Raw genomic sequence first — 16,746 nt, 5'->3', positions numbered from 1 at the left:
GATCTTATGGTTTAAGTGCGAGGAACATGATATTTAATAAAGAAAGGTAACACACAAAATGTTAAAAAAACGCCCCTTTGGACGTAATTTAAAATCTGAAACATTTCAGATTTTTTTTTAATGCATATATTTCTATGTTATTCTTACATTTATTATCACGATGCATATTGTATTTACATAACTAATGAATAATATCCTCAATATATGTTTAAATGTTCTGTATTGTTGCATGTTTCTCTCTGCTTTGCTTCCCCTACTAATGGATTCGAGGTGCCATCATATTCACGCTTACTAATTTACTCATTGTGTGCTACTAACTCATTCATTACAGGCCACGTCACCAGCTTGTCAGCGGTGTGTCTCAGATTCTTATTACACGAATAATTTTGGCTTGTTATAAACTTTCCAAATCAATTATTTATTTAATAATTAAAATTAAAATTTAAAAAAATTTGGGATTGATTATGTTAATATCTGCTTATAAGGTTACTTTGAGAAAAATCTATTCGCAGTGTCTTAAAATATCCCACATAGGGTAGGCCCAGGTACCCGGGTGGTCAGACATCGTTCCACTGGAGTGGCAATATCCCGTTTCGAAACTAATACCCATGCGGGCTAACGCCCGTTTGAGCCAACGATGTTCTATTCTGACATAGGTATACAATTTGAAGAATCCTTAATCTTTCATAGTAGATACCTTAAAAACATCTGACGACAATCACCTCCTTAAAGTGACCCCTTCTTAAAACAACCAGTTCTTCTGAGTATTAAATATCGTATTGAACATCACAAGCAGCCATCTTCCTTAAAGCGACAACCACTTCCAACATATAAACAAAATCATCTGAAAGTATATATGATCCTCTTAGGTACCTGCATGTCTTTCTTGATAATGTTTTCATTCCAGTTAAATTCTTGTGTAAAATAAAGTGCACAGAAAAAAAATATCACGTTTAAAAAATTTATTTAAAAAACTTAAAATTCTCGAAAGATTCAACATTAATAAATCATATTACTGCGTGTGCACGGGTTGGTAACACATTGAATGTACAAGTCAAAACGCTGGATGTTTCCTCACAGATATTCGTATAATATCACAATACCACACAATATAATCAGTAGCTATATTTTAAACTACTGGCACAGCTTTAGTATAGCCCACCTGGAATTTTAAACAAAAAAATATCACCAAGAGCGGCGATAAATGATATGATCTGGTAACCCATACTATTCGCTAAACGCAATGTAAACAAGAGGATGGAATTACGGTTACAGCTAATTTAGTAGTCAGTTACATTTATTCAATTTCAATACAAATTACCGACATATCCGTTTACTCAAAGTTTAATGCACGTGCCCTGTATTCTTACTTTTCCGGTATAGATTTCTCTTAAAATTTGTCTCACGCTGCGTTGCAGGAGGAAATACAACATTTTAAATTAGAATTCTACTAAAATTAATATCTAAATACATAATTCGTAACACTGTTATTGGCGATTGTTTAACGCTCAGATACCGTGAATACTATTTTGTATATATATTTTTGGCTACTTGAGGTGATATTTTTGCGTTTAGTTATTGCTTGCTCTAAAACTGCTGTTAGTGATGTTGTAATTAAATATCAGGAGATTATAAAGGAAAATTTAAGGTGGGAGTTTTCAAACAAGCATAAAATTTTGGGGACAGATATTTTATGCATGAATTACCAACAGAGTATGAACTTTTTAGAGGATTTTTGATGGATTGTCGATTATTGAAGGATAACGTTTTCTGTAAAAAATGTAAGATACCATGCTGATTAGTTAGTCAGAAAAAGTCATCGAATGGTAGTATTGCAAGAAATGTACGGCTGAGAAATCAATTAGGCTAAGATCTTGATTCGCCTGTAGTAAGCTCAATTTTTCTTGAAACTTTTTTTTTTTTTTCCCAACGCGAATCAATGGAGTTGCTTATGCTCGAATTTCTGCAATTCTCCGATTTCTTTTAAGTGAAAGAAGATTTCTTAGTATATGAGCAATGCAGAGTTTATTCAATTTCTGATTTTTAAGTAAAAAGAGATCGCTATATATATGGTCAAAGCCAATGCAGTGCGCAATGCCGAGGTTGTGCACGTGCCTAGTTTGTGCAATTCTAGGATGTTTTTTAAGTGGAAATAGATCGATGTGTACATGGGCAAAGCCAATGTAGTGCGCAATGCCGAGGTTATGCGCGGTGCCTAGTTTGTGCAATTCTAGGATGTTTTTTAAGTGAAAATAGATCGATGTGTACATGGGCAAAGCCAATGTAGTGCGCAATGCCGAGGTTGTGCGCGGTGCCTTGTTTTTGCAATTTTAGGGTGTTTTTTTAAGTGAAAATAGATCGATGTGTACATGGGCAAAGCCAATGTAGTGCACAATGCCGAGGTTGTGCGCGGTGCCTAGTTTGTGCAATTCTAGGATGTTTTTTTAAGTGAAAATAGATCGATGTGTACATGGGCAAAGCCAATGTAGTGCGCAATGCCGAGGTTGTGCGCGGTGCCTAGTTTGTGCAATTCTAGGATGTTTTTTAAGTGAAAATAGATCGATGTGTACATGGGCAAAGCCAATGTTGTGCACAATGCCGAGGTTGTGCGCGGTGCCCAGTTTGTGCAATTCTAGGATGTTTTTTTAAGTGAAAATAGATCGATGTGTACATGGGCAAAGCCAATGTAGTGCGCAATGCCGATGTTGTGCGCTGTGCCTAGTTTGTGCAATTCTAGGATGTTTTTTAAGTGAAAATAGATTGATGTGTACATGGGCAAAGCCAATGTAGTGCGCAATGCCGAGGTTATGCGCGGTGTCTAGTTTGTGCAATTCTAGGATGTTTTTTAAGTGAAAATAGATCGATGTGTACATGGGCAAAGCCAATGTAGTGCGCAATGCCGAGGTTGTGCGCGGTGCCTAGTTTTTGCAATTCTAGGGTGTTTTTTTAAGTGAAAATAGATCGATGTGTACATGGGCAAAGCCAATGTAGTGCACAATGCCGAGGTTGTGCGCGGTGCCTAGTTTGTGCAATTCTAGGATGTTTTTTTAAGTGAAAATAGATCGATGTGTACATGGGCAAAGCCAATGTAGTGCGCAATGCCGAGGTTGTGCGCGGTGCCTAGTTTGTGCAATTCTAGGATGTTTTTTAAGTGAAAATAGATCGATGTGTACATGGGCAAAGCCAATGTTGTGCACAATGCCGAGGTTGTGCGCGGTGCCCAGTTTGTGCAATTCTAGGATGTTTTTTTAAGTGAAAATAGATCGATGTGTACATGGGCAAAGCCAATGTAGTGCGCAATGCCGATGTTGTGCGCTGTGCCTAGTTTGTGCAATTCTAGGATGTTTTTTAAGTGAAAATAGATTGATGTGTACATGGGCAAAGCCAATGTAGTGCGCAATGCCGAGGTTATGCGCGGTGTCTAGTTTGTGCAATTCTAGGATGTTTTTTAAGTGAAAATAGATCGATGTGTACATGGGCAAAGCCAATGTAGTGCGCAATGCCGAGGTTGTGCGCGGTGCCTAGTTTTTGCAATTCTAGGGTGTTTTTTTAAGTGAAAATAGATCGATGTGTACATGGGCAAAGCCAATGTAGTGCACAATGCTGAGGTTGTGCGCGGTGCCTAGTTTGTGCAATTCTAGGATGTTTTTTTAAGTGAAAATAGATCGATGTGTACATGGGCAAAGCCAATGTAGTGCGCAATGCCGAGGTTGTGCGCGGTGCCTAGTTTGTGCAATTCTAGGATGTTTTTTAAGTGAAAATAGATCGATGTGTACATGGGCAAAGCCAATGTTGTGCACAATGCCGAGGTTGTGCGCGGTGCCTAGTTTGTGCAATTCTAGGATGTTTTTTTAAGTGAAAATAGATCGATGTGTACATGGGCAAAGCCAATGTAGTGCGCAATGCCGAGGTTGTGCGCGGTGCCTAGTTTGTGCAATTCTAGGATGTTTTTTAAGTGAAAATAGATCGATGTGTACATGGGCAAAGCCAATGTAGTGCGCTATGCCGAGGTTGTGCGCTGTGCCTACTTTGTGCAATTATAGGATGTTTTTTTAAGTGAAAAATCGATGTGTACATGGGCAAAGCCAATGTAGTGCGCTATGCCGAGGTTGTGCGCGGTGCCTAGTTTGTGCAATTATAGGATGTTTTTTTAAGTGAAAATAGATCGATTTGTACATGGGCAAAGCCAATGTAGTGCGCAATGCCGAGGTTGTGCAATTCTCTGATATTTTTAAGGGGGAAATAGATGGATGTGTATATGGACACCGAGCTTTGATGTTTTTCGGGCGAATACGGATCGTTGTTTACAAAGGAAAATGAGATAATGTGTGATGACGAGCTGTAATGTAATGCATTTTATATGCAATGTTTAACATATCGTTTGTGTATTTTAAATTTGTATCGTTGTTTTAATTGTGAATTATATTTAAGACATCATTTTTCATTTAAATTGTATTTTAATGTTTTGGTTTTGATATGTTTATAATGCTTTCCGACTTATGATATATATCGATAGCCCGACGATCTACTCAACAGTAGCAAAACTGTAAACTTTGACCCTATAAGTAACTTTTACCTCATTATTATAATACGTAGTGTTTGCAATCGTAATCGCACTTGATAATATGAGTTCTTTGATAATACAGTGTCTCACAAAAGTGATGGGACACTTGTGCTTTACAAAAGGAAACTGTAATAAAATAAATTAAAAAAACAGGTAAAAATTTTTTGTGGGTGTGTTTCATACTTAAATTTAGTAACATTTATTATATCACATACATTTTCTCAAAATATTAATTTAATAAAAATACAATTGTTTAGAACGGAGCAAAAAATGGTTCACATGAATGATGGGACACCATTAGATACTACTACGTACTATGCAACAAAAATCGTCTGAAGTAAGCAATAAAAATATTTTTTGGGGTTTGTATTTTTACTCAAAGCAATTGGCAATAATTTATCGCAATCGTCTGCAGTATTTCTCTCCAGTTTGTTTTGGAATTTTTGTGTTTTTTATCTCTGTGCAGCCATGAATGCTAAACGAAAAGAAACTTTGCCTGAAATTCGAAAATTAGTTATTAAGTAGCATATTGAACGTGGAAATTCTATTAGAGAAACTGCTGAAACCGTTAACCTGAGTCATTCAACAGGTTTTAATATCATTAAACGATATAAAAAGAATCATATGATTCAGGATAAAGAAGACCTGGCCGACCATCAAAGCTATCCAATGGACTAAAGCGAATTATCGTTCGAAATATTAAAAAAAATCCAAGAATGAGTGCTCCCAAAGTTGCTGCTAATTTACAAGCATTATATGGAGTAATTGTTAATCCTGAGACTATTGGAAGAGTAATTCGATTTGCTGGATATCACGGTAGAGCAGCCGGGAAAAAATTCTTCGTGAGTGAAAAGAATAGAAACCTCAGACTGGCTTTCGCAAAATCCAACATAAATAAGAATTCTGATTACTGGAATGAAGTTATATTTTCTGATGAGAGTAAATTTAATATATTTGATTCTGACGGTAAAATGTTGGTGTGGAGAAAACCCAGGAAAGACAATTAATTAAAATCGGTGCTTCAAGAAGAATAGGGTAAAATCACTCCAGAAATCGCAAAAAAATTAGTCGAATCCATCCCAAGAAGATTAAATCATGTTTTAACACTTTGACTGCCAAGCCAAAATTGCAAATGTTCACCACGGGGCCAAATTTGGTTTTTGTGTAATTTGTATTTTTTTCAACATAAAACTATATATAAAAACAATATTTTTCAATCTGACTCATTTTGTAACACATGGGGAGATTTTCATCCTGGCTACCAAAAATGATAGCCAAAGCACACCACGAAAGTTAGTGTAAATTCTTCCATGCGTGGCCATGGCTATCTTATTTGATAGCCAGCTAAATTCGTCATTTATCAATAAACCTTTTTATTTAGATTTATGTTTCTGGAGTAGAATATCTTAAATTCAAATATATGAAAGAATGAGCTTAAAAGATTATAGTTTCAGGTTTTTTATTATTTTATTTATATGATTTTATTTCTATTATTTTGTTTAGGTTGGAATTATTTTAATTTTTATTACAATGAGCAAGAGAAAGTTAACTTTGGAAGCAATTGAAGCTGCGGCTATGAGATGCTATGATTCATGGGATGATGAAGACTTTGATTTATTTGATTCTGACGCGGATCCTGCATATTCCCCTGAAAGCTCATCTGACGAAACTGATATGGACGATGATATTGATAATGTTATTGAAGACGTTATTCAAGCTGTGGTATCTGATGAAGAATTTGAGGATTTGACAGACCTACCCGACAGTTATGACCAGGAGAATAATATAATCACCACCGATGGATGGACAGAATATGTGGGCAGACAAAAAGTGTTTGAGTTTATCGGAAAGCATGGTTTGCAATCAGACATTTCACAACAAAGCACACCATTGGATATATTTTTACTACTTGTTGATGAAGAGATCATTAACCACATTGTTGTTGAAACAAACAGATATGCAGGGCAAATTATTTCATCACAACCAAAATTGAAGCATTCCAGGATAAATCGGTGGAATGAAACAAATCATGAAGAAATGAAAAAATTCTTAGGATTGATGATGTGGATGGGTTTGGTACCACTAGGTCGTTTGGAAGACTATTGGTCACAAAATGGAGTCTACAACATGACAATTCCACGTGCGATAATGTCACGAAATCGTTTTCAGATATTACTAACTATGCTTCATTTTGATAACAATGAAACGAGCGATACCAGTAACAGGCTGCGAAAAATACAGCACCTAGTTGACATGCTACAACAAAAGATCAAAGCCCTATTTTACCCGGGAGAAGATTTCGTTATAGATGAAACTCTTGTTCCATGGAGAGGGCGCCTAATTTTCAGGCAATATATTCCAAATAAATCCCATCGTTATGGAGTCAAACTGTTCAAGCTGTGTTCAGTTGATGGATATACATGGGGTCTTAAAGTCTATACTGGAAAGTCTGCATCTGGAGAGCGTGAAACCGGATTAGCAAAACGTGTGTGTTTGGAACTAGCGGAATTACTTCTCAATCAAGGCAGAACTCTCTATATAGACAATTTTTATACTAGTTATGATTTGGCAAAGTGTTTGCTAGATAAAAAATCGCATGTTGTTGGAACACTAAGAGCAAATAAAAGAGATATCCCAAAAGAAGTCCTCCAAGCAAACTTAAAGAAAGGAGAAATGATTTCCAGAGAAGACGAGAATGGCATTGTTGTGTTAAAATGGAAGGACACCAGTGATATTCGGATATTGAGCACAAAACATGCACCTATATTTGTTCCAGTTGCACCTAGGAAAAAACGAGCATTGCAAATGGAGCAAGGGAAAAATACAAATCAACATGCTGCAACTACTTCAACAAGCCAAAGCCTTCTACAAAGCATGCCATCAACCAGCGCAAATCAATTTGCAGTCATACCCTCAACCAACTTATTATCTGAACAACCGTCTACCAGCACAAAAACAAATAGACAATATCGAAGGGCTTTAGAAAAACCTGAAGCCATATTGGCATACAATAAAGGCAAAGTTGGCATAGATTTGTCAGATCAGATGGGGGCTTATGCCACAACATTAAGAAAAGGTGTTAAGTGGTACAGAAAACTAGGATTAGAATTGTTGTTAGGCGTTGCAGTAGTTAACGCATGGGTTGTATATCGACATGTAACAAAATCCAAAATGAAAATTCGTAAATTTAGAGAGAGATTAGTTTTCCAGTTGCTTGGTATGGCTATAGATCCTGATCGTAATGAGCAAACAAGTAAAAAAACGCACCACCTGATTGATAGGATCCATGAAAATGGTAAAAAGGTACGACGTAAATGCCATATATGCTATATCAATATTTCTAAGACAGAGGGTCGTGAACAAGCCAGAAAAAAAGCAAAGCTAATTTCCACATACTGTGAAAATTGTCCTGACCAGCCTCAAATGTGTCGTAATTGCTTCAATGCTAAACACTGAATGTAACTTTATCCTGAAATAAAGGCAATAACATGATGTATTTATATTCTTTTTACTTTCACAAATTGCAAATATATGTATTTATCATATATTTTATATATATTTATCACATACTCTCTCTCTATTTATATATATTCCCTTTTTTGTTGCATGTTCCAAATATTTAATTTTTCATAAAACTTAGCTCATAAAATCGTCACATTTACCAATTTGCGCAAACCACGTATACCTAACACATCGTAGGGCGCCCAACAATCAAGCTCCAATACGATTTTCATGTAACTGATAACATATTTGATAGCCATGGCCTGAAGTGTTGAAACACCATGGCTATCATATCGGATAGCCAGTGTCTCAACGGAAATATCACTGGATATCACATATGATAGCCATGGCAGTCAAAGTGTTAAAAGTAAAAGGAAATCCAACAAAATATTAAAACCTTTTATAAAGTAAAATTTTTGGATAAATATTTGATGGAAAAGTAAGTGTCCCATCACTTATGTGAGCCATTTTTTGCTCCGTTCTAAACAATTGTATTTTTATTAAATTGATATTTTAATATTTTGAGAAAATGTATGTTATGTAGTAATTGTTACTAAATTTAATTATGAAACACACCCACAAAAAATTTTTACATGTTTTTTTTTTAATTTATTTTACTACAGTTTCCTTTTGTAAAGCACAAGTGTCCCATCACTTTTGTGAGACACTCTATGTGTGTGTGTATGTGAAGCATTGCTTAGTGTTCCTAATTTGTAGTATTTATTTTCTTATAATATTTTCTTTCATTGCGAGAAATTAAATTTTTTATTTATTTATGTGTAGAATTCTAGTATGTCTGCCTACAGAGAATATAATGTGATTTAGAAATTTAAGAACCTGTTTTTCATTAATGTGAAGTTCAAAATTTTTAGAAAAATAATGAAAATTGTCTACTTACTGGTATATAAGGGATTATGTTGTTACGTAGCAAAATGTTAATTTGTAAATATGATAAAATTGATATGTTCCAGAGTATTAATTAAAAAAAACTTTTTTTTTATTTGTATAAATGCTAAAGCTTAAAAATCTTTGAAAATATGGAATATAAGTATGAGAGACTGCGACGTTCTTTATCGTTGTAATAACTGGTAGAATTCGCTTACTGTATCATGATAATTTTAAATATAAACAATTTATTATACTTATTTTCAGTTACGCTTAAGCTCAGAAATGTAAATTTAAAGAATTTGATGTTAATTTACAATAATAAACAATTCATTATTTTTTTTAAAGAGAAAATACAAATTACACGTAGCATGCAGAATACATTGTGACGTCACGCCAAATTATTTATTAAAGGTGAAATAGCTAAAGGTTTCCGGTATTGTTTTTAAAATTACATCCTTTTAACCTTAATCATTTTTATTAATCATTTCTTAATATTTCTTTCTCTTAAAACCGTGTATAATAGTCATAAACTTATTTCTATTATCCACGATTTCTGGTGAAATCAAGATGGCTACCATTTTTTTAAACACGGAGTTTCGTCGAAAATCTGGATGGCAACCATTTTTCAAAACAACGTATTTCATGTGCTTTGGCGCCAAACCAAATTCGCCAAACTTTGAAGGTGGGCTATACTAAAGCTGTTCCAAACTACTAAAGCGTTAAATAGAACTCAATCTCAATTTTAAACTACTCAAACTTAATTTTAAACTACTAAAGCGTTAAATAGCTCAGAGAAGGTTAATGTGATCTCACCGCGAATTCGCTACAATCAACAAACAACAGTTATCTAAACAACTGAGCTGAGATGTTCTCTCTCTGTCTTTCTATAGCTTTTTAAATCCGCCACGCGAGATAGTTCTAGTAATTTCTGGAAAGCTAAAAGAGTAGAATTACGGTTACAGTTAACATAGCAGTCAATTACATTTATTCAAATTAAATATAAATTACCGAGATAAAATTTTATTCAATGTTAAGTGCACGTGCTCCTGTATTTTTCCTTTTTGGCGTAGCTTTCTCTTAAAACTCGTCACGCGCTGCGTTGCACGGGGAAATAAAATAATTTTAATTATAATTTTATTAAAAATATCTAACTAAATGCAAAATTCGTAATAATATGTTTGAAAAACCCTTGCAGAAAGCATTTCATGGTGCTTTAGCCCGGCTATTTCTGAAGGTGCTCAGAGTTTCAAGAAACATAATTAAATAGCGAACTAAAATTTACCCATTTTCATGTTCTCTTGGGCAACCGTCTTCACTATACATTTTCTTTGGATTTCTTATAACTTTAGTATAAAATATCTTTGATTTGCTATGTACTCTTGAAGCTAAGTTATGAAGTTTTCAAGATTTTACATTCAACGAGAAGACTTACGTTGAGTATGAACAAAAATGAGAATGAACAAAAATGTTTAATATTTCTGATATTCTACTGATGTTGGAAAGGAGTTCTTTTTTTCTTTTTTATTCTTTCAGGTTTCAAAAACTGATAATTACAAAATGTTGGAGACATTGAAATCTCATCAAAATAAATAGTAATAAAAAATTTTAAAAAATCTGTAAAACTTTTAGATTTTATATTAAGCCTAAAGAGGCGTTTTTTTTTTTTTTTTAGTCCAAAGGGACTTGAGTCCCGAAGGACTATTACTTTCGTTTTGGCATTTTGCGTCGGACGGATAAATGTCGGTTCACTTTTCAAACTGTTGCCACAAAATGTTAGAGTCCTGCATTATATTTGAAGAAATTAAATAATGAAAATCTGCGTAAATGTATGTATATTTCTCACATTGTCATAAAATAACGGTACATAGAGTCATCGAATTTTGAATAACGTAATCCTCCAACGATATGAGCATGTGGAAGACCAAATTTGAAATTTGTTTTATGATCGATTTCCTATTTTTTAAAACTTTGACGAATTTTTGATTAACAAACTCAAAGATTTCAAAGCGAGCAATGGCCACGTTGTGCAGAAAAAACATTTTTATCTCCAGCGCGTGAGTCTCTGTATCGGAAATTCTAAAGATATGCTCGTTTTAAAACTATTTTGCGATATTGCTGTTGCACTGGATCTTATGGTTTAAGTGCGAGGAACATGATATTTAATAAAGAAAGGTAACACACAAAATGTTAAAAAAACGCCCCTTTGGACGTAATTTAAAATCTGAAACATTTCAGATTTTTTTTTAATGCATATATTTCTATGTTATTCTTACATTTATTATCACGATGCATATTGTATTTACATAACTAATGAATAATATCCTCAATATATGTTTAAATGTTCTGTATTGTTGCATGTTTCTCTCTGCTTTGCTTCCCCTACTAATGGATTCGAGGTGCCATCATATTCACGCTTACTAATTTACTCATTGTGTGCTACTAACTCATTCATTACAGGCCACGTCACCAGCTTGTCAGCGGTGTGTCTCAGATTCTTATTACACGAATAATTTTGGCTTGTTATAAACTTTCTAAATCAATTATTTATTTAATAATTAAAATTAAAATTAAAAAAAAATTGGGATTGATTATGTTAATATCTGCTTATAAGGTTACTTTGAGAAAAATCTATTCGCAGTGTCTTAAAATATCCCACATAGGGTAGGCCCAGGTACCCGGGTGGTCAGACATCGTTCCACTGGAGTGGCAATATCCCGTTTCGAAACTAATACCCATTCGGGCTAACGCCCGTTTGAGCCAACGATGTTCTATTCTGACATAGGTATACAATTTGAAGAATCCTTAATCTTTCATAGCAGATACCTTAAAAACATCTGACGACAATCACCTCCTTAAAGTGACCCCTTCTTAAAACAACCAGTTCTTCTGAGTATTAAATATCGTATTGAACATCACAAGCAGCCATCTTCCTTAAAGCGACAACCACTTCCAACATATAAACAAAATCATCTGAAAGTATATATGATCCTCTTAGGTACCTGCATGTCTTTCTTGATAATGTTTTCATTCCAGTTAAATTCTTGTGTAAAATAAAGTGCACAGAAAAAAAATATCACGTTTAAAAAATTTATTTAAAAAACTTAAAATTCTCGAAAGATTCAACATTAATAAATCATATTACTGCGTGTGCACGGGTTGGTAACACATTGAATGTACAAGTCAAAACGCTGGATGTTTCCTCACAGATATTCGTATAATATCACAATACCACACAATATAATCAGTAGCTATATTTTAAACTACTGGCACAGCTTTAGTATAGCCCACCTGGAATTTTAAACAAAAAAATATCACCAAGAGCGGTGATAAATGATATGATCTGGTAACCCATACTATTCGCTAAACGCAATGTAAACAAGAGGATGGAATTACGGTTACAGCTAATTTAGTAGTCAGTTACATTTATTCAATTTCAATACAAATTACCGACATATCCGTTTACTCAAAGTTTAATGCACGTGCCCTGTATTCTTACTTTTCCGGTATAGATTTCTCTTAAAATTTGTCTCACGCTGCGTTGCAGGAGGAAATACAACATTTTAAATTAGAATTCTACTAAAATTAATATCTAAATACATAATTCGTAACACTGTTATTGGCGATTGTTTAACGCTCAGATACCGTGAATACTATTTTGTATATATATTTTTGGCTACTTGAGGTGATATTTTTGCGTTTAGTTATTGCTTGCTCTAAAACTGCTGTTAGTGATGTTGTAATTAAATATCAGGAGATTATAAAGGAAAATTTAAGGTGGGAGTTTTCAAACAAGCATAAAATTTTGGGGACAGATATTTTATGCATGAAATAACAATAGAGTATGAACTTTTTAGAGGATTTTTGATGGATTGTCGATTATTGAAGGATAACGTTTTCTGTGAAAAATGTAAGATACCATGCTGATTAGTTAGTCAGAAAAAGTCATCGAATGGTAGTATTGCAAGAAATGTACGGCTGAGAAATCAATTAGGCTAAGATCTTGATTCGCCTGTAGTAAGCTCAATTTTTCTAGAAACTTTTTTTTTTTTTCCCAACGCGAATCAATGGAGTTGCTTATGCGGGAATTTCTGCAATTCTCCGATTTCTTTTAAGTGAAAGAAGATTTCTTAGTATATGAGCAATGCAGAGTTTATTCAATTTCTGATTTTTAAGTAAAAAGAGATCGCTATATATATGGTCAAAGCCAATGCAGTGCGCAATGCCGAGGTTGTGCACGTGCCTAGTTTGTGCAATTCTAGGATGTTTTTTAAGTGAAAATAGATCGATGTGTACATGGGCAGACCCAATGTAGTGCGCAATGCCGAGGTTGTGCGCGGTGCCTAGTTTGCGCAATTCTAAGATGTTTTTTAAGTGAAAATAGATCGATGTGTACATGGGCAAAGCCAATGTAGTGCACAATGCCGAGGTTGTGCGCGGTGCCTAGTTTGTGCAATTCTAGGATGTTTTTTTAAGTGAAAATAGATCGATGTGTACATGGGCAAAGCCAATGTAGTGCGCAATGCCGAGGTTGTGCGCGGTGCCTAGTTTGTGCAATTCTAGGATGTTTTTTAAGTGAAAATAGATCGATGTGTACATGGGCAAAGCCAATGTAGTGCGCTATGCCGAAGTTGTGCGCTGTGCCTAGTTTGTGCAATTATAGGATGTTTTTTTAAGTGAAAAATCGATGTGTACATGGGCAAAGCCAATGTAGTGCGCTATGCCGAGGTTGTGCGCGGTGCCTAGTTTGTGCAATTAGAGGATGTTTTTTTAAGTGAAAATAGATCGATGTGTACATGGGCAAAGCCAATGTAGTGCGCAATGCCGAGGTTGTGCAATTCTCTGATATTTTTAAGGGGGAAATAGATGGATGTGTATATGGACACCGAGCTTTGATGTTTTTCGGGCGAATACGGATCGTCGTTTACAAAGGAAAATGAGATAATGTGTGATGACGAGCTGTAATGTAATGCATTTTATATGCAATGTTTAACATATCGTTTGTGTATTTTAAATTTGTATTGTTGTTTTAATTGTGAATTATATTTAAGACATCATTTTTCATTTAAATTGTATTTTAATGTTTTGATTTTGATATGTTTATAATGCTTTCCGACTTATGATATATATCGATAGCCCGACGATCTACTCAACAGTAGCAAAACTGTAAACTTTGACCCTATAAGTAACTTTTACCTCATTATTATAATACGTAGTGTTTGCAATCGTAATCGCACTTGATAATATGAGTTCTTTGATAATACAGTGTCTCACAAAAGTGATGGGACACTTGTGCTTTACAAAAGGAAACTGTAATAAAAGAAATTAAAAAACAGGTAAAAATTTTTTGTGGGTGTGTTTCATACTTAAATTTAGTAACATTTATTACGTCACATACATTTTCTCAAAATATTAATTTAATAAAAATACAATTGTTTAGAACGGAGCAAAAAATGGTTCACATAAGTGATGGGACACCATTAGATACTACTACGTACTATGCAACAAAAATCGTCTGAAGTAAGCAATAAAAATATTTTTTGGGGTTTGTATTTTTACTCAAAGCAATTGGCAATAATTTATCGCAATCGTCTGCAGTATTTCTCTCCAGTTTGTTTTGAAATTTTTGTGTTTTTTATCTCTGTGCAGCCATGAATGCTAAACGAAAAGAAACTTTGCCTGAAATTCGAAAATTAGTTATTAAGTTGCATATTGAACGTGGAAATTGTATTAGAGAAACTGCTGAAACCGTTAACCTGAGTCATTCAACAGGTTTTAATATCATTAAACGATATAAAAAGAATCATATGATTCAGGATAAAGAAGACCTGGCCGACCATCAAAGCTATCCAATGGACTAAAGCGAATTATCGTTCGAAATATTAAAAAAAATCCAAGAATGAGTGCTCCCAAAGTTGCTGCTGATTTACAAGCATTATATGGAGTAATTGTTAATCCTGAGACTATTGGAAGAGTAATTCGATTTGCTGGATATTACGGTAGAGCAGCCGGGAAAAAATTCTTCGTGAGTGAAAAGAATAGAAACCTCAGACTGGCTTTCGCAAAATCCAACATAAATAAGAATTCTGATTACTGGAATGAAGTTATATTTTCTGATAAGAGTAAATTTAATATATTTGATTCTGACGGTAAAATCTTGGTGTGGAGAAAACCCAGGAAAGACAATTAATTAAAATCGGTGCTTCAAGAAGAATAGGGTAAAATCACTCCAGAAATCGCAAAAAAATTAGTCGAATCCATCCCAAGAAGATTAAATCATGTTTTAAAAGTAAAAGGAAATCCAACAAAATATTAAAACCTTTTATAAAGTAAAATTTTTGGATAAATATTTGATGGAAAAGTAAGTGTCCCATCACTTATGTGAGCCATTTTTTGCTCCGTTCTAAACAATTGTATTTTTATTAAATTGATATTTTAATATTTTGAGAAAATGTATGTTATGTAGTAATTGTTACTAAATTTAATTATGAAACACACCCACAAAAAATTTTTACATGTTTTTTTTTTTAATTTATTTTACTACAGTTTCCTTTTGTAAAGCACAAGTGTCCCATCACTTTTGTGAGACACTCTATGTGTGTGTGTATGTGAAGCATTGCTTAGTGTTCCTAATTTGTAGTATTTATTTTCTTATAATATTTTCTTTCATTGCGAGAAATTAAATTTTTTATTTATTTATGTGTAGAATTCTAGTATGTCTGCCTACAGAGAATATAATGTGATTTAGAAATTTAAGAACCTGTTTTTCATTAATGTGAAGTTCAAAATTTTTAGAAAATAATGAAAATTGTCTACTTACTGGTATATAAGGGATTATGTTGTTACGTAGCAAAATGTTAATTTGTAAATATGATAAAATTGATATGTTCCAGAGTATTAATTAAAAAAAACTTTTTTTTTATTTGTATAAATGCTAAAGCTTAAAAATCTTTGAAAATATGGAATATAAGTATGAGAGACTGCGACGTTCTTTATCGTTGTAATAACTGGTAGAATTCGCTTACTGTATCATGATAATTTTAAATATAAACAATTTATTATACTTATTTTCAGTTACGCCTAAGCTCAGAAATGTAAATTTAAAGAATTTGATGTTAATTTACAATAATAAACAATTCATTATTTTTTTTAAAGAGAAAATACAAATTACATGTAGCATGCAGAATACATTGTGACGTCACACCAAATTATTTATTAAAGGTGAAATAGCTAAAGGTTTCCGGTATTGTTTTTAAAATTACATCCTTTTAACCTTAATCATTTTTATTAATCATTTCTTAATATTTCTTTCTCTTAAAACCGTGTATAATAGTCATAAACTTATTTCTATTATCCACGATTTCTGGTGAAATCAAGATGGCTACCATTTTTTTAAACACGGAGTTTCGTCGAAAATCTGGATGGCAACCATTTTTCAAAACAACGTATTTCATGTGCTTTGGCGCCAAACCAAATTCGCCAAACTTTGAAGGTGGGCTATACTAAAGCTGTTCCAAACTACTAAAGCGTTAAATAGAACTCAATCTCAATTTTAAACTACTCAAACTTAATTTTAAACTACTAAAGCGTTAAATAGCTCAGAGAAGGTTAATGTGATCTCACCGCGAATTCGCTACAATCAACAAACAACAGTTATCTAAACAACTGAGCTGAGATGTTCTCTCTCTGTCTTTCTATAGCTTTTTAAATCCGCCACGCGAGATAGTTCTAGTAATTTCTGGAAAGCTAAAAGAGTAGAATTACGGTTACAGTTAACATAGCAGTCAATTACATTT

Source organism: Stegodyphus dumicola, chromosome 10 (assembly GCF_044657685.1).
Source record: "Stegodyphus dumicola isolate Sdum_Otavi_A_Nest chromosome 10, ASM4465768v1".
Taxonomy (NCBI): Eukaryota; Metazoa; Arthropoda; class Arachnida; order Araneae; family Eresidae; genus Stegodyphus; species Stegodyphus dumicola.
This window is presented reverse-complemented; position numbering follows the sequence as displayed.